The sequence below is a fragment of the Ranitomeya variabilis genome, chromosome 2 (genome assembly GCF_051348905.1).
Source record: "Ranitomeya variabilis isolate aRanVar5 chromosome 2, aRanVar5.hap1, whole genome shotgun sequence".
NCBI classification, from domain to species: domain Eukaryota; kingdom Metazoa; phylum Chordata; class Amphibia; order Anura; family Dendrobatidae; genus Ranitomeya; species Ranitomeya variabilis.
Genome location: NC_135233.1, coordinates 523664779 through 523690191, shown reverse-complemented (window position 1 = coordinate 523690191; position 25413 = coordinate 523664779). Strand labels below are relative to the sequence as shown.

Here is a 25413-nt window from a genome sequence, read left to right as displayed (position 1 = left end):
CGGTCCCTCCGTAAATATTGAAAGGAGAAGTAGGAGAATGTCCTCGCCTAAAGCTGACACATCAGCAGAGAGTGGTGAGGTGGACTCAGATGTCTCTCAATCGTCTGGTTCATCAGATGAACAGGACTGTCTGTTTTCCTACCGATGGTGTTAACAACTTGGTTAAGTCAGTAAGGAGTACGATGGGGTTGTCGGAATCAAAAGAACCCCAAACGCCACAGGAAGTTATGTTTGGTCTATCTCAGCGAAAAGGCCATGTATTTCCGGTAAACCAGGCCATAAAAGACCTCGTTAAGAAGGAATGGAGTAAGGGACAAAAGGGGTTTGTGCCAATATCCTGTAAGAGACGCTACCCCTTTGATGACGAGGATTTGAATTCCTGGGCTAAAATACCGAAAGTGGATGCGGCCCTAGCGTCTACATCTCGCCATTCTTCTTTACCTGTGGAGGATGCAGGTTCTTTATCCGATCCTATGGATAGAAAATCAGACGCACTTCTTAAAAAATTGTGGGAAGCCTGTGTCACTGCTTTCAGGCCAGCAATCTCAGCCACATGTACCAGTAGGTCTATGCTGGTTTGGTTAGAGCAGCTGGACCAAAATATCAGAAGTGGCGTTTCTAGGGAGAAATTACGTGCGTCCATTCCCTTGATTAAGGGTGCTGCGGCCTTTATATCTGATGCCTCCGTAGATTCTCTCCGCCTGGCGGCCAGGACAGCTAGCCTGTCCAATACTGCTCGGTGAGCATTATGGCTAAAAAACTGGAAGGGGGATGCCCAATCTAGATCTAAATTGTGTGGCATACCCTGTCAGGGTGAGTACCTTTTTTGGAACCGTTTTGGATGAGATACTCACTAAGGCGGGTGAGAGAAAGAAAGGGTTCCCTAATCCCTTTGTTCCTTCTTACAGAAGGGCATTCAGGAAGCCATCATTTGGCAGAAAGGGAGGCTTTAAAGACCAATGGAGAAACAAGGAATTCAGGCAGAAGGGCAATTTGTTCAACAAGCGTCCCTTCAGGCCAGCCGAAAAATTCCGGGAACCCTATTCCACCAGTGGGCGGTAGACTTCTGGGATGTATTAATCAGTGGAAGAAAATAACTGTAAATCCATGGGCCATAAATTTAATAACTTCAGGCCTCACCCTAGACTTTATCCGAAAACCTCCGGATTCCTTCCTGCTCACCTCCCTAAAATCCAGACTACAGCAAGAAGCACTGGAAATTGAAATTAAGTCCCTTCTAGCCAAACGGGTCTTAATAGAGGTTCCGTCATCTCAAACAGGGAAGGGGTTCTACTCCCCCTTGTTTTTGATTACTAAACCTGACGGATCCTTTAGAACTATATTTAATTTAAGGAAGCTGAACACTTTCATAAAACCCAGACCATTTAAAATGGAATCCATTCGATCAGCCATAAAAAATTTGTTCCCTGTTACATGGTAGTACTGGATCTTAAAGATGCTTATTACCATCTTCCTATACACCAGTCACACCAGCAGTTCCTTCGGGTAGCCGTTTTTATAGACGGTCAGGTTCGTCATCTACAATATAGGGCAATGCCCTTTGGCCTATCTATGGCTCCAAGAGTTTTCACTAAATTGTTATTGGAGGTAATGTCCTTTCTGCGATTAAAGGACACACTGGTCATACCATATCTGGATGATCTCCTAATTGTGGGAAAAAATGCCCTGCAGTGTCAGCAACGGTTGGAGGAAGTGGTGTTTTCTTTACAAACGCTTGGCTGGATTGTCAACTGGGAAAAATCCAGACTCCAACCTGTTACTTGTCAAAAATTTCTAGGACTCCTTCTGGATTCAGTTGACCAAATATGTTGGTTGCCTGATGATAAGAAAGCTTCCATTGTTGACAAAGTGGGTTTAGCAATCAAAAAACGTAGTATGTCACTGAGAAATGCCATGTCGTTGCTGGGTTCACTGACATCATGTATCCCTGCGGTTAAATGGGCGCAATTTCATACCAGGCAGCTCCAGAAATTTGTATTACAGGAGGACATTAGAAGCAGAGGACATTTGGATCAGACAGTTTTTCTAACGTCAGAAGTAGTGCACTCCCTTACATGGTGGTTAAATTGGGAAAATCTATCAAAAGGGGTACTATGGGTCATCACCCATATTATATTATAGTGACCACAGATGCTAGTCCTGAAGGCTGGGGGGCACATTTTGGAGATCAGGTGGTTCAGGGTCTTTGGTCTAGATCAGAATCGGCTAAATCCTCTAATGTTAAAGAATTAAAAGCCATATATTATTCCCTACTCCACTTTCTTCCCCAGCTACGAGGCTCTCACACAAGGGTCCTCTCCGACAACACCTCTGCGGTGGCCTATCTGAATCATCAGGGAGGTACACGGTCAGACAATCTTATGGAAGTCACATCAGAAATCATGATGTTAGCCGAAAATCATCTGTTGTCCTTGTCAGCGGTACACATCAGAGGCATAGACAACTTTTGTGCAGATTTCCTCAGCCGTCATACCCTTCATCAAGGGGAATGGATGCTCAACAGAAGAATTTTCAGATTGATAGCAAACCGGTGGGGCATGCCTCAAGTAGACCTATTCGCAACAAGATCCAACCATCAGGTCAAAACATTTGCTTCTCTTTGCAGACTGGACAACCCGGACATATTCGATGCCCTCCAGGTGCCATGGACATTCGACCTGGCTTATGCATTCCCTCCATGGAATCTATTACCCATAGTAATAAGAAAAATAAGGGAGGAGGAGGCAAGAGTTCTATTGGTGGCCCCGTTTTGGCCCAAAAGGCCATGGTTTTCATGGCTCAGGGCAATGTCAACTACAGACCCTTGGATTCTGCCCCAGACCAGGGACCTACTGTCTCAGGGACCATTTTTCCATCCTCGGGTAAAGGGCATGAATTTGACTGTATGGAATTTGAGAGGCAGTTATTAACTTTAAGAGGCTTTTCTAGTGGGCTTATAGATACCCTCATGAAGAGTAGGAAGCCTTCTACTACCCAAATCTATTTCAGGGTCTGGAGAAAATTTCTTAAGTTTCATACAACACAACTTTCTTCTGAGGTGCCTATATTTTCAATATTGGAGTTCTTGCAAAAAGGACTTGAATTGGGGCTTTCTGTAAATACTCTGAGAGTCCAGGTTTCAGCTCTAGGAGCCCTCTTTAGTTATGATGTGGCAGGAGATAGATGGATATCTCGTTTTATATCGGCATGTGAGCGATCAAAACCAATAGATATACCACAGGTGCCTCAGTGGGATCTAACTTTTGTCCTAGATGCCTTGACGCAGAGCCCATTTGAGCCTCTTCATGCAGCCTCATTAAAAAACATCTCGTTGAAAACGATATTACTGGTAGCATTGGTATCTGCTAGAAGAGTGAGTGATCTACATGCCTTATCAATTGATCCTCCTTTTCTATCTGTGACATCTGATAGAATAATTTTGAAAACGGACCCTTGTTATCTCCCTAAGGTAGCCACTAGTTTTCATAGATCCCAGGAGATCTTATTACCTACCTTTTATAAAGACCACTCGACTCCAGAAGAAGTAAGACTTCATACCTTAGATGTAAAAAGGTCCGTTCTGACCTATCTAGAAAGGACTAGGGACTGGAGGAAGAGTAGGGCTCTCTTTGTGTCTTTTCAGGGTAAAACCAAAGGTTCCAGAGTCACAAAAAGCACGCTGTCATGCTGGATCAGAGATGCCATAATCTTAGCGTATAAAGCTAGAGGAAGAGATCCTCCAATGCATGTGGGAGCCCACTCCACAAGAGCCGTGTCGACCTCCTGGGCAGAAAGGGCGAACGTGCCAATAGACCTTATATGTAAGGCTGCAACTTGGTCTTCACCGAATACCTTCTATAGGCACTATAGATTAGACCTTTCTGCTGCTTCTGATCTAACCTTTGGGGTTTCGGTTCTTGACTCTGTTAACCCACCCAATTTATAATCTCTAAATCTCTCTAGTGGGTGCTGTCGTGGCGAATAGAAAATACCGGATTACTCACCGGTAATGCTCTTTTATAGAGCCCACGACAGCACCCATTCACATCCCTCCCTTTTCCTTTATTTAGTTGCACGTGGTGCCTTGGTAAGGAGGTGTAAATAATAGATTAATACAGTATAAGGTTGTAAATATGTATATATGTCTGGACCTGTTAACTAAAACCTGGCGGCGGTTCCTCCTATTCTCTGTAAAACAACTGAGGAGCGAGGGGGGGCCGCCCCTTTTATCTCTGTAGGTTTCCTGTTCCTAGGGGCGGATCCCCTCTCTCTAGTGGGTGCTGTCGTGGGCTCTATAAAAGAGCATTACCGGTGAGTAATCCGGTATTTTTTCATCTTTCAGGATACATCGGGGCCTTATCTATAGCATTGCAGCATAAGCCCCTGATGCTGGTGGGCTTAGCTCACCTTTGATTTTGGGGGTGACAGGTTCCCTTTAATGCAAAGTGGCACGACTGGAATGAGTGGTCGCTATACCTGGAAAACTCTAAGGCCGTTATTTGGCACCCAAGAAGAAGTGATCAGGCTCCTTGCATCTTCTTGCCCTACTACCTGCAGCAGTGACCCTATTTTCTCACATCTCCTCCAGCCCCTTTTCCCTGCTGTCACCACCTACCTCACTAAAATATTTAATCTCTCCCTCTCTTCTGGTGTTTTTCTCTCCTCAGTTAAACACGCCAATATACATCCTTTACTTAAAAAAACATCCCTTGACAAGGACTGTTCTTTCTCCAATCTTCCCTTCATCCCTAAACTCCTGGAACGCCTGGTCCACTCCCATCTCATCCGCTATCTCTCAGAACACTCTCTTCTTGACCCTCTACAATCTGTTTTCTGCTCTTCACGCTGTACTGAATCTGCCCTCACTAAAGTCTGTAATGATCTACTAACAGCTAAATCTAATGGTCACTGCTCCCTGCTGATTCTCCTGCATCTCTCTGCAGCATTCCACACTGTGGATTACCAGCTCCTCTTCACTATGCTCCGCTCTCTCGGCCTCAAGGACACCGCTCTCCCCTGATCCTCCTCCTATCTCTCTGACCTCACTTCACCTCTCCCTAAAACACAAAAAGGTTGCACTCCATGTTTTCATTCCCCAATCAATATCTCTATGTACCCATAATGATTATTAGAAAATGACTAATTCCGTTATATGACCAGATTGATGGCTCTTGGAAAATATAAATCTGTATAATAGACATATGATTGCTGCGGGTTCCACTGCTGTGACCCCCTTGGATTATGAGAATGAGGGTCCTGCTCCTTGAGTTTGTACAGATCACTGGTCATTCATTGTACTACCAGTCCGTTCAGTGTTGTGTGCGAGATCAGGCTTTCTGTTGACTAATACATTTTGCCTGCAGCGGATGCAGCAGTATTTGGGCTTGGGGTATATTCACACATTATGGTGAAACTACAGCTCAGTGTCGTCAATGTGAAATTGTAGCAAATTTGTGATGTTTTTGTGTGATTTCACAGCAATCATGACTATCCTGTAGGGGTGTGTTCCATACCTCCCAACTTTTGAAGATGGGAAAGAGGGACAAAGATAGCGGCGCGCGACGCCTGCCGCTGCAAATTTTAGGCCACACCTCTGACCACACCCATTCATAATTAGTCACACCCATATCCACGTCCCAACCACACCCATTTAGCACTGCTGATCACACTGTTTCATATACAATAATTATGAACAAAAAAATATGGCCACACATGATGCTCCATACTGTATAATGACCGCACATGATTCTCCATACTGTATAATGGCCACACATGATGCTCCATACTGTATAATGACCGCACATGATGCTCCATACTGTATAATGGCCACACAGTGCTCCATACTGTATAATGACCGCACATGATGCTCCATACTGTATAATGACTGCACATGATGCTCCATACTGTATAATGGCTGCACATGATGTTCCATACTGTATAATGACCGCACATGATGCTCCATACTGTATAATGACCCCACATGATGCTCCATACTGTATAATGACCCCACATGATGCTCCATACTGTATAATGGCCCCACATGATGCTCCATACTGTATAATGGCCCCACATGATGCTCCATACTGTATAATGGCCACACATGATGCTCCATACTGTATAATGACCGCACATGATGCTCCATACTGTATAATGGCCACACAGTGCTCCATACTGTATAATGACCGCACATGATGCTCCATACTGTATAATGACTGCACATGATGCTCCATACTGTATAATGGCTGCACATGATGTTCCATACTGTATAATGACCGCACATGATGCTCCATACTGTATAATGACCCCACATGATGCTCCATACTGTATAATGACCCCACATGATGCTCCATACTGTATAATGGCCCCACATGATGCTCCATACTGTATAATGGCCCCACATGATGCTCCATACTGTATATTGGCCGCACATGATACTTCGTACCACATAATGGCCACACATAGCTACTCCTACACACGCGGCTGCGCTCCGTACACTTTGCACACATGGCTCCGCTCCGTACACACGCGCTCCGCTCCGTACACCTCGTACACACGTGGCTCCGCTCCGTACACCTCGTACACACGCGGCTCTGCTCCGTACACCTCGTACACACACGGCTCTGCTCTGTACACCTCGTACACACACGGCTCTGCTCTGTACACCTCGTACACACACGGCTCTGCTCTGTACACCTCGTACACACACGGCTCTACTCTGTACACCTCGTACACACACTGCTCCGCTCCGTACACCTCGCACACACACTGCTCCGCTCCGTACACCTCGTACACACACGGCTCCGCTCCGTACACCTCGTACATACACGGCTTCGCTCCGCGCACCTCGTACACACACGGCTTCGCTCCATACACCTCGTACACACGTCTCAGCTACATCCACACTGTACACTTCCTGACCCCTCACAAGGCAGCTTACCTCATCCAGCACCATCGCAAGTTGGCAACCAGCACAGCCGTCCTGCAATCCGCGGAGGTCCCGATCATGTGACCCCCTGTCTCCTCCCCCCTGTGACCTCATCACAGGTCCTCCTCTCCTGTGAGCAGGGAGCAGCCAATATGTTGTGTGCTGTGCTCAGGCAGCTCTGCGGGTGCAGCGATGAGGCTGACCGGCTGATATTGCACGCACACCTCCCAACCACTGCGGGACAACTAATGTCCCGCCCGGGATCGCGGGGCTGACTGTCAAAATTGGGACAGTCCCGCTGGATCCGGGATGGTTGGGAGGTATGGTGTTCTCACAACATATTTTACTTGCCGAGTCATGCAAACAAAAGATGTTTTCAGAAAATGATGGCAGTTTTTTCCTGAAGCTTCTTTTTTGGAGTCTTTTTAATCGTTCTGTCAATTGCTGAGTGAACTCGCCTCAAAAAGACAGTGTGCCCATTTTTTTAGAGATGTTGAATCCAATGCAATCGGCTGTTTTGACTTCCAATTTTTGATTAGTTGACTTGCCACATTTGGATAAACTATTAAAACCTAATTGTATTCTCCTTATTGCCAAGGGTATAGTAGTTGTCATTTAGAAAAATTGAAATTCATAAAGACATCTCCAGAGAGGTTACAGATCGCCCTCCCATTGAACATATAAGATTAATTATAACTGAGGATGTGAGAAAATAATTATATCTGGGGAAGTGAGAGAGCTGACACTTCAACCTCTATTAAAGTAGGGGCCTACTGCAGTGACTAGATAATTACAACATTGATCTGCTCTGGTAGCCTAGACACTAAGGATGGGATCTATTTATTCAGAGGCTGAGAAGTACACTTCCAAGGCAAGAGCTTCCTCTTCAAAGCACGGGTAACAGACTTTTTGGAGCCAGTGGTCAGTGAATATTGGGGTTTTGATGGATCCGATAATAATGTTAGATATATTTTTGGCATTGTGGCGAAGGGACGAATATAGCACATTCACTCACATTACCGTTAGGCCATTTTAACCCCTCCATTGTAATATTGGTCCAATGGATGATGCTACCCATGCCATGTTTTATCTCTATAGAAAGGTAAAGTCGCAATAGGAAACATGACGACTATATCTACCACCTGGGACCTAAAGGGGCGACAATATTCTGAAAGTTAGGGATTTCATAAAATTCTAACAGACCTAGCACATCCCACAACCAGCCGCCAGATGAACTCACCAAGGGGAGGTATGTGGGCATAACCTTGATCTAATAAAAAGCAGAATTTGGATTTTCGTATTTTGTCAGTCCTGGAAGGTGGGTTATGTCCCTCTTCCTAAGAAGTACCTCCCTCCGTTAAGCTTTAAGCTATTTCCGTGACATCAGGTTTAGTAATCTTTTGTTATCTCTTTTGTTGCATGTAATTGTATTTACCATATTATTTTGTTCCCATTTTGTATCATCTTCCTATATTTTTAAAACACTGTTTACTTTTCCCAATTAAATACATAAAATGTAATATCTCTGTTCCTCTTGCTCTGTAAACCGCACCACTGAAGCCATACGCTACCTGTAACGCGTGTCCAATCGGCCTGTATAAACGAATGGTGGGGGCTGCTAGAAGATCATTTTGTTATTGTGGACTTGGCAGTGACTGCACGGGAATATATATACAATATAATATATATGTAGTCCATGCATTGGAATCGTAGGTGTATATACCTTACGCTCACTGTGAGTTCCCCAATAAACCGGCCTAGTATTGGAAGCTGCTACATCCATCACTTGTTAGTCAGTTGCGTAATCGTCCTGATAATTTGAGGCAGCGGAGTTGCGTCCCCCTGACCGTAGCACTGGATGATTGTGGGGCACAGTAGCTAATCCCAAGACATCTCTTCGGGAACCAGCATGGGATCGGCTATAATGACCAGGATTAAAGAAACCTCCAAATTCTAGCTTTTTACCCATTTAGATTTAAAAAAAAAGTAATCGTTTTAGAGCTTGATTGATACCAGCCCTTCCCGCCATGCCTTGGTGCTAGAAGTGTTGTGTAATCCAAAGCAGTATAATTGGACCGGACATTTTATACATTTATGGTATTTTAATCTATAGTATAAATGTCCCCTATTCCCCATGGCATAAAAAATAATCAACTAATGATGTTTGCTGTTGTCTTTTTCCAAAAAAAACCCACTTAATAGTTAATAAATATGAATGGAACATTTTTTGTTGTGTAAATGTGCTAAAACTTAAAATATATATAATTGTAATGCGTCTTGGGTCGCACCCTTGAGCCTGTGCTTTGTGATTGGCTTCTCTGTCCACCGAGCCACAGCAGGTACACCTTCTCTTCAGGTGTTTAGTTTCTGTTATCCTTACTTCAGTATTTTTAGTGTAACAGTTGTTTTCAATTACTCCTTTGTCTGCATCTTTCGGGAGCGGCTTTATCTACTGTGCCCTGGTATTTCCTGCAGGTGATAGGCTCATTTGGATATCCAGCCATACTAATGATGTAGTTAATGCCAGTCAGTAAAAGACCAGGTAGGGTTTATCTCTCTGCTGTTTATGTTCTTTAGGCTACTTTCACACTAGCGTCGTGCACTGCACGTCGCTATGCGTCGTTTTGTAGAAAAAACGCATCCTGCAAAAGTGCTTGCAGGATGCGTTTTTTCTCCATTGACTTGCATTAGCGACGCAGTGCGACGCATTGCCACACGTCGTGTTGCGTCGGACCATCGCCACCAAAAACGTTGCATGTAACGTTTTTTGGTGCGTCTGCAGCATTTCCGACCGCGCATGCGCTGCCGGAACACCGCCCCCTCCTCCCTGCACCTCACAATGGGGCAGCGGATGCGTTGAAAAACAGCATCCGCTGCCCCCGTTGTGCGGCGCTTTCACTGCTAGTATCGGTGCGCCGCAACGTCGCATAGCGACGTGCAGTACACGACGCTAGTGTGAAAGTAGCCTTACCCTGCACCTATCTTCTGTTTCTTTTTAGGAAGTAGGTGACATTCTGTAACATTACTTACTTAATCCTTTACTTTGTATTTTGTGGTTTGTTTTACTCACTCTGGGATCTCTTCCTATTTCAGCACACTTTCCCATCTGGAGGTAATTTACACTCTGCTCTGCCCCTTGGTTCATTAGGACAAAATTGAAGCTCAACAGCCTTTCAGACAGCATAGGTCCAAGTTGACATTGTTTAGTCTGTGGTTAGCGCTATATCTGATCATGCAGAAACCACTAGGTACTGCGGGGTCAGGATCTTTAGCCTCTACAGAAACCAGCAGGGTCAGTTGCAGTTTTTAGTGTTTCAACCTATTTTCCTGAGTGAGTTGCTACACTATCATAACAGTAATATCACTTTAATAACCTTTGTTCACACTACGTTTTAAGGTCCCCATTTAACAAATATATTAAATAGAGGCTATGACAGATGTGTACAGTGGCCAATGACTTCCATGTTAAAAGAACAAGCATATTTCCAGGTCACCACCTGACAGCACACTGGAGGACGTCCTTCTTATCCATGATGGGACAGGAAACACGAGAGGTTAAAAGGACCCTCCCCCTACCACCCTTCAGTGTTTTTCCTGTCCCATTATGGATAGGAACGGCGAGAGGAAGCTACCGTTCTGTGCGGGGGGATGTGGATCGGGGGGGCTTTGCCTCACCCTTCCCTCCATGAGGCACCCGCTGGCTGACACCCGCCCGAGGGTCCCTCTGCCTACCAGTGTAGCGCTGCTCCTGGTATGAGGATCGCTTCCCCCTGCCGGGGGCTCTCGATCCTTCCGTCACGCCCCCTGGTGTATGCGATCCTGCCGGTAGCCTCTGCAGATGTCGGCGTCTCCATGCGGCCGGCATGGGGGAAGGAAATTCTCGCTACACCATCCTCTCTTTCCGGCCGCGCGTCACTTCCGGTTTGCGGCTGAGGGGGGCGGGCGGCGTCTCCGAAACAGGAAGCGGTAGTGAGCGCAGGAGCGCGGTACAGATGAACAGATGAACAGAAATATAAGGTATGTGCAGTAAGCGTTCTCCGGTGCATCATGGAGGACGCAGCTAGAGAAGGGCAGGAGTCCACAGCGCCAGTAAGTAGAGCAGGGCCGGTATTATGGATACTAAAAAAAAAAAAAAAAAAAAAAAAACCAGTGCATTTGCTAGAGTTTGTTATTTTTCTATAGGCGGCCTCATTACCAGAAAAATCGTTAAAGAAGCTGGGCAAAAGCAGGAAATGTCCTATTTGTGCAGCCAAGCTGAAAGATACCTGGCAGAAACCCCTATGTGAAGCATGCACCTGCAAAATCATAGGAGAGGAGCAGGCTTCTCTTATGTCAAATATGAGAGCCATGATAAGAGCCATGATAAGAGAGGAGGTCCAGGCTTCTGTATCAGGTCTGGTACTACCTCAAGCCTCACCTTCTGAGAGACCGAGCAAAAGGCAGAGGGTTGATTACTCCTCGGAAGACTCGTTATCTGTTGTATCGGATATAGAGGAGGAAGAGGAGAGCAGAGACCCTCCAGAGAGAGGGAGAAAATACTTATTCTCAGCAGCAGACACAGGAGAACTGTTGGAGGCTGTGCGGCATACTATGCAGATAGAGGATCCACAACCATCTTGTTCGGTTCAAGATGAAATGTTTGGTGGCCTGCGCTCACAGACTGCGAAGGTGTTTCCAGTAAATTCCCATATCAGAGCCATGATTCTGGAGGAATGGGAAGAGGCGGAGAAGAGATTGACTATCCCTAAAGATTTCCGTCTCCGCCTGCCGTTTGACCCGGAGGAAGTTAAGGAATGGGTCGATATTCCTAAAATAGACATTCCATTGGCTAAAGTGTCTAAAAGAACCTCAATCCCCTTTGAGGACTCTTCCAATTTAAAAGAGCCCATGGACAGAAAGGCAGATGGACTTTTGAAACGGGCCTGGGAGAGTTCTTCGGCGGTTATCGGAGCTAATATCGCAGCAACATCAGTAGCTCGCTCCATGGACCTGTGGCTAAATGATCTTCAGGATCAATTAATAGCCAAAACTCCTAGAGATACTATCCTAAAAAATCTGCCTCTGTTAAAATTGGCAACCGCTTTTTTGGCAGACGCATCCGCGGAAACGGTTAGATTTGCGGCTAGAGGTCAATCTCTCTCTAATGCGGCCCGAAGAGCTATTTGGCTCAAAAGCTGGTCGGGTGATCTCCAAAAATAAATTATGTTCCATACCCTTCTCTGGGGGCAGGGTCTTCGGACCGGTCCTCGACGATATCTTAGAGAAAGCCTCAGATGTAAAAAAGGGGTTCCCCGAAGAAAAGCCTAAAAAATTCCAGCCCTTTCGGAGACCCCGCTATAATCAGAAACAGGATTACAGGGGTAAAGGGAAGCAAGGTAGATGGAGCTACCAGAAAGGGGGAGACAGTAGACCCAAAACCAAAGACTCGAGTTACTCAGGTCAGAGGTCTAGCTACCATAGAAAATGACGCCATCAGAGTAGGGGGTCGTCTAGCCGGATTCCTAGAAGGTTGGAGGGAAATAACAACGAGTCCTTGGGTGTTACAGGTGGTGTCCCAGGGGTACAAAATCGAATTTTCCTCCCTTCCACCCGAAAGATTTCTAGTGTCCAGCACACATCTAAAATCGTCATCCCCCATGTGGTCGGATATACAGGACCTCTTAAAAATGGCGGCAATTGTTCCGGTCCCCTCTCAAGAAGAGTACAGAGGTCATTACTCGAATCTCATCTCGATAACAAAACCATCGGGAGAGTCGAGAACGATAATAAATCTGAAGCACCTAAACAACTGGGTGGTATACAAAAGATTCAAAATGGAGTCAATTCGGTCTACCATTCCTCTGTTGGGAAGGGGTATGGTGATGTGCACTCTAGACCTAAAGAGTGCATATTACCATGTTCCCATTTACTTAAACCATCAAAAATTCCTGAGGTTCGCGGTAAACATGGAGGGGAAGATCTATCACTTTCAATTTCGTTGTCTCCCCTTCGGCCTGGCGTCGGCTCCCAGGGTTTTTACGAAACTTATGGTAGAAGTAGTCGCATATCTGAGAAATCAGGATTTGATGGTAATCCCTTATCTGGACGACTTTTTGGTAGCAGCAGAGTCAGTAAACCAGCTCAGAATCAACTGTCAGTTCCTCATCTCCACTCTAGAGAGGCTCGGTTGGATCATAAATTGGAAGAAGTCAGATTTAATACCGAAATCCAGAATAAAATTCCTAGGAGTCATGCTCGACTCAGAAACAAGGATGTCCTACCTTCCGGAAGACAGGCTAAAGGGAATAGTAAAAAAGGTCCATCATTTCTCCCGAGGCCGAAATACGATCAGAGACGGGATGATAATCCTGGGATTAATGACGGCCTGCATCCCTTGCGTGAGATGGAGCCAGTTTCATTCCCGGCAGCTTCAGCAGGGAGTGCTGAGGAGCTGGAACAGAAGGCAAAATTCTTTAAATCAAAGACTGAATCTCTCTTTTCAGATCAAGAGGTCTCTGGTGTGGTGGACTCTCTCCAAAAATCTCCGGCTGGGAGTACCATGGCTTCAAACCCCGAGTGTGTCAGTCACGACAGACGCAAGCCAGGAAGGTTGGGGAGGTCATGTCCTGGGAAGATATTTCCAAGGTCGTTGGGAAAGGAAGGACAGCAAGAAATCATCAAACCACAGAGAGTTGCATGCGGTTTGGAAGGTCTTAACGGCGGCACAACATTTGCTGAAGAACAAGCATGTAAAAATCTTCTCGGACAATACGACGACCGTAGCCTTCCTTCGACATCAGGGGGGCCCAAGACATCTGGCATTACAAGATCTGGCGGAACAGATCTTCAAGTGGGCAGAGAAGTCGGTGCGGTCAATCTCGGCTGTACATCTGGAGGGATCCAAGAACCGGTTGGCGGATTTCCTGAGCAGGAAAAGTGTATCCCCTACAGAGTGGGAACTAAACGCCGAAGTATTCAGGGATCTTTGTCATCGTTGGGGGAAGCCGACTGTGGATCTATTTGCTACAAAGCAAAACGCAAAGGTCAAAACCTTTTACTCCCTAAATCCCTGGGAGAGCCCAGCCGCGATCGATGCCCTGTCACAACCCTGGAACGACGGTCTTCTGTATGCGTTTCCACCTCTGGCCTTGATTCCAAGAATACTCAGGAAAATCTGCGAGGACGGGGCCAAAGTCATCCTCATAGCTCCTCACTGGCCGAAACGAAGTTGGTTTCCAATGTTAAGAAGATTATCAGTGGAAGAACCCCTCCTGTTACCAGAGAGAAAGGATCTTCTTCTACAAGGTCCAGTACTACACCAGAACCCAGGAGCGCTTCAGTTGGCAGCTTGGATCCTGAACGGAAGGTCTTGAGGGCAAAAGGTCTTTCAGATGACGTCATTTCTACCCTTCAAGCCAGCAGAAAGCCGGTGACATCTGCCATCTACACAAAAATATGGAAAACATTCTGTGGATTCTGTGGGAAGATGACAGTTGATACTGACCATCCAGATATCCCAAAAATTCTTGACTTCTTGCAGTCAGGTTTTCAAAAAGGCCTTAGACCAAGTACATTAAGAGTCCAGATAGCGGCCCTAAGTGTATTCTTTGATTTTTCGTTATCTACCCACCCCTGGATTAGTCGATTCTCTAGAGCAGTCCAGAGGCTAAGGCCATTCATTAGGAAACCAGTCCCGCCGTGGGATCTTAATCTGGTCCTGAATTTTCTGTGTGATCAGTCCTGGGATATAACGGGAGACATAGACATTAACAAACTCTCTCTTAAAACCGCGTTTTTAGTTGCGATCACATCGGCAAAAAGATTGGGGGAACTACAGGCTCTTTCGGTACAGAACCCGTATTTACAGATCTTTGATGATAAAATAGTACTAAGGCTTGATCCGGCCTTTCTCCCTAAAGTCGTTTCTGATACTAATATGAATCAGGAGATTGTTTTACCATCTTTTTGCCAATTCCCTAAAAATCAAAAAGAAAGATTTTTTCATAACCTTGATGTAAGAGAGTCAGTACTCAGATACCTTGATCTATCTAGACCCTGGAGACAGGACAATAACTTGTTCGTTCAGTTCAGGGGTTCAAATAAAGGGAAAAAAGCGTCTAAAGCGACTATCGCACGGTGGATAAAGTCTACAATTGATTTAGCCTACAAAGCTAAAGGTCTAAATTCCCCGGTTAATCTTAAAGCCCACTCATCTAGGGCCATGGCCACATCATGGGCGGAGAAAGGGGGGGCTACGGCAGACCAGATCTGTAGAGCGGCATCATGGTCTAATCTTAGTACCTTTTCTAAACACTATAAACTAGATGTAGTTTCGCCTCAGTTGGCCTTTGGTAGAAAGGTACTTCAAGCAGTGGTCCCACCCTAAATACCATTCTCCTTTGGTATTTCTCCAGTGTGCTGTCAGGTGGTGACCTGGAAAACAGTAATTAGACTTACTGGTAATTGTATTTCCAGGAATCCATCCTGACAGCACTGTTAGTTCCCTCCCTATTGTCTGATCTTTATACTTATGTGATGTAACATTTGTATGATTCATTATTTTGTTGTAATAAAACTTGTGTTTGCATCCATCCAGATGTGTTACTTTGGAAAAACACTGAAGGGTGGTAGGGGGAGGGTCCTTTTAACCTCTCGTGTTTCCTGTCCCATCATGGATAAGAAGGACGTCCTCCAGTGTGCTGTCAGGATGGATTCCTGGAAATACAATTACCAGTAAGTCTAATTACTGTTTTTTTATTGCAGGATGGAAAAGTCCGGTCTATGCTAAAGTTCTGTGTTTAGGAGCGCAGCATAGAGAAAAGGTAAAGTAATTGCTAAGTCCCAAATGCCCAACTATCAGCTGTTCTTATGTAATTAACCCGTTCACCCCTGAGCCTGTTTATGGGGTATCGGCAAGTAGTGATGAGCGAGTATACTCGCTGTTCGGGTTTTCCCGAGCACGCTCGGGTGGTCTCCGAGTATTTCTGACTGCTCGAAGATTTATTTTTGGTTGACGCAGCTGCATGATTTGCGAGTGCTAGAGAGCCTGAGTACATGTGGGGGTTCCCTAACAACCTGGCAACCCCCACATGTACTCAGGCTGCCTAGCAGCCGTAAATCATGCCGCTGCATCGACAAAAACTAAATCTCCGAGCACTCACAAATACTCGGAGACCACCCGAGCAACAAGTATACTCGCTCATCACTACTTGCCGATACCCCATATGTTGGGGAAAACTACTGTTTCTGCACACAGTAGGGCTCGAATGGGAAGGAGTGTCATTTGACTTTTTGAATGCAAAATTTGCTGGACTAATTAGCGAACACCATGTCACGTTTTGAGAGCCCCTGATGTGTCTAAACAGTGGAAACCCCTCAAGTGACACCATTTTGGAAACTAGGCCCCTCAGGGAACTTATCTAGATGTGTGGTGAGCACCTTGAACCTCCAGGTGCTTCACAGAAGTTTATAACATTGAACAGTGAAATGCCGGACGGCTGATTGATTTGTCCACATATGGCGATAGCGGTTTGGTAACGGCACTATGATGCTGGCCCCAGGGCTGCCACTAGAAATTTTGGGGCCCCATACTGGCAACATTTTCGGGGCCCCCTTAAGACTCCGCCCAGGCTCCACCCCAGCCCCGCCTCCAAACCTCGAACTGTCTACAGCACCACCGCTGACTCTTGGAAAAACTACACTTCTCACCGATCACACATTAACAGTTCCCATCACCAGATCACACACATAGCCAGCAGATTTTGTTTAGGCCAAAAGGTTTTTTTAATCTGCCACGATGACAAGGTAGACTCTTTTGGCCGGGCCCTACTCTACTCTAACTTATTAAACATTTGTTAAAATATGCAATACAATTTAGGTATATTTTAATTTATTTTTCAATTTTTCAAATGACCAATAATTCCACATACAAGGGACAAATAACACAACACCGTGACCAGACACCACATTATCACCACATAGTGACCTATAATACTATCTACAAGGAATAAATAACACCACACCATGTGCAGACCACATATTACCACCACAGTGACTGAACAATATCGCATACAAGGGACAAATACCACAGCAGCATGTACAGACCACATATTACCACCACATGGTGACCAACTACATACAAGGAACAAATACCAACACAACATGACCAGACCACATATTACCACCACACGGTGACCGAATAATAGCACGTACAAGGAACAAATGCCACCACACGATGACCAGACCACATATTACCACCACATAGTGACCAAATAATAGCACATACAAGGAACAAATACCGCCACACCATGGCCGGACAACATATTACCACCACATTGTGACTGAATATTACAATACTGATTAATAAAAAAAAAATACTATCACCATATGTGCTATTATACATGGGAGATCTGTACTTAGTATGCAGTGTCTGTGTACAGGTAATACAGTGGTCACTGATGCCATTATACACAGGAGCTCTATATATAGTGTCAGTGTACAGGTAATACAGTGATCACCAGTGACATTATACACCGGAGCTCTATATATAGTGTCAGTGTACATGTAATACAGTGATCACTAGTGACATTATACACAGGAGCTCTGTATATAGTGTTTAGTGTACAGATAATATAGTGATCACCAGTGACATTATACACAGGAGCTCTGTATACAGTATATGGTGTCAGTGTATAGGTAATACAGGGATCACTAGTGACCTGATACACAGGAGCTCTGTATACAGTATACAGTGTATGGTGTCAGTGTATAGGTAATATAGGGATCACAAGTGACATGATACACAGGAGCTCTGTATACAGTATATAGTGTATGGTGTCAGTGTACAGGTAACATACTGACTCACCAGTGATGTCTCTAGCTGAAGTCCTTCATCTTTGCGTTTCTTTTTAATCCAGCGCAGACCGCCATCACTTCTTTCAGCCAGGACTCGTCTCTGCATAAAATAACAGTTATCTAGAGCACCGCTTCCAGAGCACATTCCCCACTTTTTTTCCTTTCTTCTACACTACGCATCTGAATACAGACATTCACCCACCATTAATATATACTGTAATTGGTTATTATGCAACCCACCATTCCAAATATAAATTATAATACGCCACTGAGCCCCTTCTAGCTATACATAGCCACTTTCCCCATTTAATATATAAATTAATTAGCACCTGTACTCTTTCTCCCAATTTATTTCCAGTCACTTTATCCTCAACGATCCCACTATGCACCTCCCGCTCTAACCCTAACTCCGATTCATTATAGCTACATGCCCCTTCTGCCTCAATTCATTGTCATGTCTTCTCTCTCTCCCACCCTCTATTCATTATCAACTGCTCTTCCCCACCCTCAAAATTCATTATTTGCTCTCCCTACCTTCAATATACCATTGGCTCTCCCCACCCCCACCTACAATTCAATTGCTGTCCACCGTCCCTCACACTCACTTGATGAACAGTCCCCATCACCCCCACTTCATCATTTGCAGTCCACCTTACTTCATCATTTAGTCCCCTATCCCCCTTCACTTCATCTGCAGTCCCCCTTACTTTATCATTTGCAGCCCCCTATCATTTCATCATGTGCAGTACCCCCTCAAACACAATTCATCATCTGCAGTCTCCATCACCCCCACTTCATCATCTGCAGTCCCCATCACCCCCACTTCATCATTTGCAGCCCCCTATCATTTCATCATGTGCAGTACCCCCTCAAACACACTTCATCATCTGCAGCCCCCTATCATTTCATCATGTGCAGTGCCCCCTCAACCACACTTCATCATCTGCAGCCCCCTATCATTTCATCATGTGCAGTGCCCCCTTAAACACACTTCATCTGCAGCCCCCTATCATTTCATCATGCGCAGTGCCCCCTCAACCACACTTCATCATCTGCAGCCCCCTATCATTTCATCATGCGCAGTCTCACTCTCACCCACCTCACCCATTTAAAAAAACAAAAATAAAAATGTTTTTTTAATACTTACCTCAGTAGTTCCGGGGCGTCTAGTGTTTCCAGCAGTGAAGCAGCAGCTAGAATGTATGGGCTGCTGAGAGGACCTGACAGGAGCCCCTACATTCTAGCACATTCACTACTGAGACTGCTAAAATCAGAGGCGTAGCTAGGGTTTCAACTTAGGGGGGGCCAAACATCTGAGTGGGCCCCTAACCAGCTAACCCTCATTACAGCTACGGTTGCGCACTCTTATTGTGAATATAGGGGAACCTCAGAATATGTCCGCGCTGTTATTGAAAATAAATCTATATACAAAAATGAACATTGACTTTACCGCCATATTGTGACCATATGCAACTTTGATGGTCACAATACTCCGAGTGCCCCTATAACAATGATGCTTAAGTGCCCACTTAACATTTAATAATGTCCCCTAAGTTCCCTCATGTACTGCTCCATTATACACAGTATGGTGAGCTTAAAGCTTCCCTATACACAGTCTAAGGCCCCCACAGCTCCCCTATACACAGTATGATGATTCTATAACTCCCCGATACTCTGTATGATGTTCTCACTGCTCCCCTCTACACAGTATGATGTTCCCACTTCTCCCCTATTTACACCGTATGATGTTCCCACTTCTCCCCTATTTACACAGTATGATGTTCCCACTGCTCCCCTATAGATAATGAGCCCAATGCTCCCCTATACACAGTATAATGCTGACAGAACTCCACTATAGAAAGTGTAATGCCCCAGAGCTCCCCTATATACAGTGTAATAGGCCAACAGCTCCCATATGCACAATATGCCTTCACAGTTTCCTATACCCAGTATGATGGGCCGGCAGCTCCCGTCAAACAGTATGATGTCCCTCACAGTTCCCCTGTACACAGTATGATGGGCCCACAGCTTCCTTATACACAGTATGATGGGCCTGCAGCTCCCTTATACACAGTATGATGGGCCCGCAGCTCCCTTATACACAGTATAATGGGCCCGCAGCTCCCTTACACACAGTATGATGGGCCCACAGCTTCCTTATACACAGTATGATGGGCCCACAGCTTCCTTATACACAGTATGATGGGCCCGCAGCTCCCTTATACACAGTATGATGGGCCCGCAGCTCCCTTATACACAGTATGATGGGCCCGCAGCTCCCTTATACACAGTATGATGGGCCCGCAGCTCCCGTATACACAGTATGATGGACCCGCAGCTCCCGTATTATACACAGTATGATGGACATTTACTCATGCTCCGGCGTATTCAGTATTTTGGGGCACTGCTGCAGTGCCGCTGCTCAAACTTGTGAGCGCAGCTTCTGACAGGCCAGAAGTTAGAAGCTATGTCAAAAGCGCTCAATGTAAGACTATGAGGCTATGTGCACTTTGTTGCGGATTTACTGCGGATTTCCTGTGTTTTTTGTGCAGATTTCACCTGCGTTTTACCACCTGCGGAATCCTATACAGGAGCAGGTGTAAAATGCTGCGGAATCTGCAAATAGAATTGACATGCTATGGAAAATACAATGCAGCGTTTCCGCACCATGTGCACTGTGGATTTGGTTTTCCATAGGTTTAAATGGTACTGTAAACCAGATGGAAAACTGCTGCAGATCCGCAGCGGCCAATCCGCACCGTGTGCACATAGCCTGAGAGTGAGAACGAGGCCAGAACGAGGCTCCCATAGACTCACACTGATTAGTGACCTCTGCGCTGCTCCATGAAACATTGGAGCCTCGGACAGGTCACAAACTGCAGGAGATGGAGCCAAGCAGAGACTAAGGCTACGTTCACATTTGCGTTCGGCGCCGCAGCGTCCCCGCATGAGTCATGCGCCCCTATATTTAACATGGGGGCGCATGGACATGCGTTGCACTTGCGTTTTTTGACGCGTGTGTCGCTGTGGTACAAGCGTCAGGGCACAGAGGACGCAGCAAGTTGCAGTTTTTTCTGCGCCCAAAAACCATGCAAAAATGGACGCATGCGTCACAAAACGCTGCGTTGTGCATTCGTTCACATTTGCGTTGTGCGTTGCGTCGCCGACGCTGCGGTGCACAACGCACATGTGAACGTAGCCTAAAACAGATGAAGACGCCAGAAGGTGAGTATCAGACAGGGGGCAGGGGACGAGGATTTTCAGCACCTGGAAGTGGTGCTGTAAATGTGATGCAGGTCTTGGTTACTGTATGGGGGCTCCTTATACTAACACTCATAAAATACCCAGGTGGTACGTATCAAAGGCCCCTACCCCCCATCTCCAGCCTCCCCGTACATATACTATCATAACATTATAATATTCAGCCCCCAGTGACCTGTCCCCCTCCCCCACAATACCCCCATCGTCTCACATCCACCCCTCAGTGCCCTGTCCCACCTCACCTACCTTCAGCCCCCACAACACCCCCATGGTCTCACATTCACCCCCCAGTGCCCTGTCTCCCCTCCCCCACAATACCCCCATGGGCTCACATTCACCCCCCAGTACCCTGTCCCCCTCACCCACTTTCAGCCCCCACAATACCCCAAGGGTCTCATAGTGACATACCTGAATTTAATAAACCTAAAATGTCCCATCCCCAGCACTTACTGATAAAGTTTGCACTGCAGGCAGGACCAGGAAGTGTCAGTGAAATGCAGGGTGGGCACTAGGACCCAGCGTGCCTGAGCCAATCCCAGCGTGCACAGAGTGAAGAAAACTGCAGCCGGGGAAAAGCTTCATCATCAGGTCAGACGGGCGAAACCATTCACTGCAGGGGGGAGACTCTGCAGCCGTCAGTGTGCTAGTAGCCAGCCTGCAGCTTGTCAGACGGGAGCAGATGTTATACTGCTCTGCTCCTATGCAGTGTTCTGCCTCGTCACAGAAGTGGCCCTGCCCTGGCTCCCCGTGGGCCCCTTCATGTGACAGGGCCCGGGGCGATGGCCCCCCTCTGCCCCCCCCTACACTACTGGCTAGAATGGATGGGCTGCAGTCAGGACCTGCAGGGAGCCCATACATTCTAGCTACAGCCGAGCAGGAGCTGTGCAGCCGACTAGGTAAGACGGCCGTGCACAGCTCCAAGACGGCTCCCGGGCCCCAGCACCGACATGTGCGCCGCAGTGCACAGTATTTTAGTGCACAATGGGGCCCGATCAGTAGAAGCACAACAGTGGGGCCCCGGATCTGCGGGCCCCTCTGTGTACTGCTGCTGACCGGGCCCCATACAGCAGTAACGGCTGTAATGCCCTGATGGCGGCCCTGGCTGGCCCCATATTAATCCCCTGATGAGCAGAGCGAAACACATCGGGACGGGGTCTGATGGGATCCACCACGTGTCTCTGATATGGTGGCCCGATTCTAACGCATCGGGTATTCTAGAATATGTATGTAGTTTATTTATGAAGATTTTAGAATAATACAATGAATACACAGGATTCGGCTGGCCGGGCGCGACCAATTAGCGAAGCGTGGTTCAAATCCTGCGCCAATTCGCGGCCGGAGTGCGCCTGTCGCTGATTGTATATAACAGCCCACATAGTATACAACAGCCCGCGTAGTATATAACAGCCCACGTAGCATATAACACAGACCACGTAGTATATAACACAGCCACGTAGTATATAACACAGCCACGTAGTATATAACACAGCCACGTAGTATATAACACAGCCACGTAGTATATAACACAGCCACGTAGTATATAACACAGCCACGTAGTATATAACACAGCCACGTAGTATATAACACAGCCACGTAGTATATTGCACAGCCCACGTAGTATGTAGCACAGCCCACGTAGTATGTAGCACAGCCACGTAGTATATTGCACAGCCACGTAGTATATTGCACAGCCACGTAGTATATTGCACAGCCACGTAGTATATTGCACAGCCCACGTAGTATATTGCACAGCCCACGTAGTATATTGCACAGCCACGTAGTATATTGCACAGCCACGTAGTATATTGCACAGCCACGTAGTATATAACAGTCACATAGTTTATTGCACAGCCCACGTAGTATATAGCACAGCCACGTAGTATTTTGCACAGCACACGTAGCATATAGCGCAGCCCACGTAGTATATAGCAGCCCACAGACTTTATAGCACAGCCACGTAGTATATAACAGCCCACATAGCATATAACACAGCCACGTAGTATGTAGCACAGCCCACGTAGTATGTAGCACAGCCCACGTAGTATGTAGCACAGCCCACTAGTATATTGCACAGCCACGTAGTATATTGCACAGCCATGTAGTATAACACGTGATGATGTAGTGGTCTTGCGAGACCGCTACGTCATCTCCGGTTATTGCCACATTGCATTCTGGGGACCGGAGCGGCACGCGAGGAGTGGGAAAGGCCTGGGCTGGATCCAGGGGCCACCGGAGGGTCAGTATATAATGATTTTTTTATTTTTTTTAATTATTTTTAACATTATATGTTTTTACTATTGATGCTGCATAGGCAGCATCAATAGTGAAAAGTTGGTCACAGAGAGGGTTAATGGCAGCGTTAACGGGCTGCCTTACACTGCGTTATGCCGCGGTGAAAGGCAATCCGTTTAACGCTATGTGTGCACTGACTGCAGGGGAGTAGGGAGGGGCCAATTTGCGGCCGGACTGTGCCCGTCACTGACGCAGGATTTCCGTGACAGACAAACAGACGGAAGTGGACCTTAGACAATTATATAGATATTCCCCTTATATTTTGCTTCACGGAGGAACTCTCTATGTACCCAACACCAGTAATCTTTTGAACCACCAAAAAACGGAGCAAAAATATTCCAAATACCATAATTAAAATAAGATACAAAATTTATTTAAATAGTACAAAATAACAATACAACTAGAAATTATACGTATATCTGCTGTAAGCAGTATATAGTAACACAGAGGTATCACAGGGGAAATATATCGGTACACCGGATTACATGTGAGTGACACAATTCATCCCTGGGGTAAGGAACAAGTGCATATCTATATATAGATATTTATTTTGCTTCACGGAGGAACTCTCTATGTACCCAACACCAGTAATCTTTTGAGTAAATTGGCTAGTAGGGTTTTTGAACCACAGAAATCGGCTTTGTTTTTTCATTTCTTACCCCATCGTGATAGTGCATACCCCACATTCATTTTCAGCGCTGTCTGTTCTATGCACCTTGCACTTTATGTATTTGTATTGATATTTGTATGTTGTCGTGGTATTGTTTTTATTACCAATTGAAATAAAGAATTGATTTTTTAATCCAGAACGATATATTACTTACTAGCAGTTTGGATTTCACTACTTGCTGAACATAGGCTTCACAAAAGTTTATAACATTGAGCCATGAAAATAAAAAAAATCAAATTTTCCCCACATAAATGTTTTCTAGCCCCAAATTTAGCATTTTCACAAGGGTAACATGATAAATTGCACCTTACAATTTGTTGTGCAATTTCTCCTGAGTACGCAGATACCCCATATGTGGGGGTAAAATACTGTTTAGGGTCGCGGCAGCGCTCAAAAAAGGAGTGACGTTTTGGAACACAGACTTTGATGGAATGGTCGGCTGGTGTCATGGCACATTTGGAGAGCCCCTGATGTGCCTAAACAGTGGAAAACCCCCACAGGGTGACACCATTTTAGAACCTAGACCCCTCAAGGAATGTATCTAGATGTGTGGTGAGCACCTTGAACCTCAGCTGCTTCACAGAAGTTTATAACGTAGAGCAGTGAAAATAAAAGAAATCACATTTTTCCCACAAAAATTTTATTTTAGCCCCAATTTTTTTGTGGGTAAACAACTTTGTTTCGTGCATGTAATGCTCGTTCAAGCTCACCTGTGGTAAGTAACAGGTGTGGGCAATATGAAAATCACACCAGAAACTAGATAAAAAGTTGAGAAGTTGACTCAAGCTTTCCATTGTGTGTCTGCGTGCGCCACATGGAGAACAGAAAAAGGAGAAGAAAACTGTCTGAGTACTTGAGAACCAAAATTGCTGAAAAATAGCAACAATCTCAAGGTTACAAGTCCATCTCCAGAGTTCTTGATGTTCCTTTGTCCACAGTGCGCAACATAATCTGGAAGTTTACAACCCCTGGCCAGTGCTGTAGAGTCTGTGTCAATTTTGGTGGAGTCAGTATAAAATGGACCGACTCCTAAAATATATAATAAATTTTGGTGGAGTCAGTATAAAATGGACCGACTCCTAAAATATATAATAAATTGGGTACAGTAATACATTGCAGGATGTGCTGTAAAGGTCTGAAATGTCCTATAAATGTATTTTCTATTCCTGATGTAAGGATCTAGGCTTTTAGTTGATTTGAATCTGTGCTGCACTTTATGTACATGCTCAGTAGTGAAGCTCCTCCTCCCATGCTGTGGAGTCGAAAGTCAGGGTAATTAAAGAGTCAGAGGGCTTACCGACTACACAACCCACATGGTTGGCGCAGAAAAATTGATGAAAGCTTGCAACCCAGGATAGTCCAGATGATGTATAAGCAGCCCCGAACAAGTTCCAAAGAAATTCAAAATGTCTTTTAGGCTCAGGACGCTTTA

At 45.7% G+C, this 25413-nt stretch overlaps 1 protein-coding gene across 5 annotated transcripts in view; it reads left to right on the top strand.

Annotated features, from left to right (window-relative positions):
- IMMP1L (inner mitochondrial membrane peptidase subunit 1) overlaps positions 1–25413 on the top strand; it is a 90567-nt gene that overhangs the window by 4709 nt on the left and 60445 nt on the right. For 2 of the 5 annotated variants that reach the window (XM_077288064.1, XM_077288065.1), the window contains exon 2: positions 15668–15726. The exons of 2 other annotated variants lie outside the window; for them this stretch is intronic. The gene's annotated coding sequence lies outside the window, so the exon portion shown is untranslated. Of the gene's footprint in view, positions 1–15667; positions 15727–21493; positions 21608–25413 lie in introns of those variants that run through there. One more of the 5 variants, XM_077288066.1, reaches the window with a different exon arrangement.